Genomic DNA, 2,414 nt, shown 5'->3' on the forward strand with positions numbered 1-2,414 from the left:
GCATTGGCCTGCGGACTGAAGGGTCCCAGGTTCGATTCCGGTCAAGGGCATGTACCTTGGTTGCGGGCACATCCCCAGTGGGAGGTGTGCAGGAGGCAGCTGATCGATGTATCTCTCTCATCGATGTTTCTAACTCTCTATCCCTCTCCATTCCTCTCTGTAAAAAATCAATAAAATATATTTAAAAAAAAAGAAGACGAAACCTCGCTGGGTCCCGGGTCCGGGTGAGGCCGCGCCCCTGTGTCCAGGCGAGGCCATGCGCCCCTGGATCAGGGTGAGGCCACACGCCCCTGGGTCCGGGTGAGGCTGGGTCCCGGGTCCAGGTGAGGCCGTGCCCCTGGGTCTGGGTGAGGCTGGATCCGGGTCCGGGTGAGGCCGCACGCCCCTCGGTCCGGGTGAGGCCACACACCCCTGGGTCCGGGTGAGGCCAGACGCCCCTGGGTCCGGGTGAGGCCAGACGCCCCTGGATCCGGGTGAGGCTGGATCCCGGGTCCGGGTGAGGCTGGGTCCTGGGCCCGGGTGAGACCGTGCGTCCCTGGGTCCAGGAGAGGCCACGTGCCCCTGGGTCCGGATGAGGCTGGGTCCCGGGTCTGGGTGAGGCCGCGTGCCCCTGGGTCCGGATGAGGCTGGATCCCGGGTCTGGGTGAGGCCGCGTGCCCCTGGGTCCGGGGGAGGCCGCATGCCCCCTGGTCCAGGTGAGGCTGAGAGCCCCTGGGTCCGGGGGAGGCCACGCGCCCCGGGGCCCGGGTGATGCTGGGTCCCGGGTCCAGGTGAGGCCACACGCCCCTGAGTCCGGGTGAGACCGCTCCCCTGGGTCTGGGCGAGACCAAACCAGAGGGAGTCGGACCTGCATTACCACCATTAGTCCACCATCCAGAACTGAAAAGTCAGTGCTGACATGTACACATAAGGATCTAGTGGACATTGAGATTGGGTCTTAAAAGTACTGTTGGTCCAGAAAGAAACTCACTACAGACTGATTCATTTGCCTGTCAGCATAACTATTATTGCTCGTCTCACATTCAGTTCTTATAAGTATATCTCTAGTAACACATGATCTCACTCATCTAGGGGAAACGATGGACAACATAGACTGATGAACAAGAACAGACCCAGAAACAAGGAGTCATCGGTCGGACTGTCAGGCCTCAGAGGGAGGGTAGGGGAGGGTGGGGGTAGGGGAGAGAGATCAACCAAAGGACTGTGTGCATGCATACGAGCCTAACCAATGTTTAAGGACTACAGGGGGGTGGGGGCATCCGTGGGGAGGGGTGTGGGATGGGAATGGGGGGATGAGGACAAATATGTGACACCTTAATCAATAAAGAAATTTAAAATAAATAAATAAATAATAAAAAATGCAAATAGGTCATTACTGGGACACCATAACGGACAATTAGCATATTACCTCTTTATATGTATAGATCATTTACATGGGTGGTGTACACAATACAATATACAGATGATGTATTTTATAATTATACACCTGAAACATATCATTTTATTAACCAATGTCACCCCACTAAATACAAGAAAATAAAAAAAGAAATGTAGCTTCCTACTACATAACATAAAGTTCATTCATGGAAGGCACATAAAAATAATGGCCTTGTGCTTGCTTCAGCAGCACATATACTAAACTTGGAACAATACAGAGAAGCTTAGCATGGCCCCTGCGCAAGGATGACATGCAAATTCGTGAAGTGTTCCATATTTAAAAAAAAAATAATAATAATGGCCTTTGGTATATTTAGAGGTGTGCAACCATCACAATAGTCTTTTAAGACATTCCATCACTCCAAAAGGAAACCTTGTGCTGACTAACAGTCATTTCCCCTTTCTCCCTCCCTCCCTCATTTTCATACTCCCAGCCTATCCGCTGAGTGGTGTGTTTTGTTTTTTTTTTGTAACTATATTTTTCCATTTCATGATTTTCAATTTAGTGTTTTCCAAATCAGTCTGTTCTTTTTTCCATAGTATCTTTATAATGGTTTCTATTGCTTTTATAACTTTAAATATATTTTTATGTTCTCTTTCAGACTATTGGTTATTTCAAGTTCATGTTGTATGTTCTTCATTTGTTCTGTAATTATTTTTATGTTAAAAAACACTATATTTTGTCTTAATCTCTTTAAGACTCAGTTTCATTAACTGTAAAATGATGCTAAAATATGCATCACTGGGATTAAAAATGGCGGCAGAGTAAGTGGATGGTACATTTACATGCTCCCAGGACCAAACTGGAATTACAACTAAAATACAAAAAAAAAAAATAATTCTGAATAATCAACTGAAGACCAGCTGGAGAGAACCCTGATAACCAAGGCCATAAAATAGAGACTCCAGAAGGCCTGATAGGAAGGGCAGAGGTGTGAAAGGGCTGGCCGGACTCCCACTGACAGCAGCTTAAATTC

At 48.2% G+C, this 2,414-nt stretch overlaps 1 non-coding gene across 1 annotated transcript; it reads left to right on the forward strand.

The window, feature by feature from the left end:
- Positions 1 to 1,611: 1,611 nt before the first annotated feature.
- Positions 1,612 to 1,718, forward strand: LOC114228522 (U6 spliceosomal RNA). Its single transcript, XR_003614670.2, has one exon. It is a non-coding gene; the product is annotated as a U6 spliceosomal RNA (small nuclear RNA).
- Positions 1,719 to 2,414: the final 696 nt, after the last annotated feature.

The sequence above is a fragment of the Eptesicus fuscus genome, chromosome 11 (assembly GCF_027574615.1).
Source record: "Eptesicus fuscus isolate TK198812 chromosome 11, DD_ASM_mEF_20220401, whole genome shotgun sequence".
NCBI lineage: Eukaryota > Metazoa > Chordata > Mammalia > Chiroptera > Vespertilionidae > Eptesicus > Eptesicus fuscus.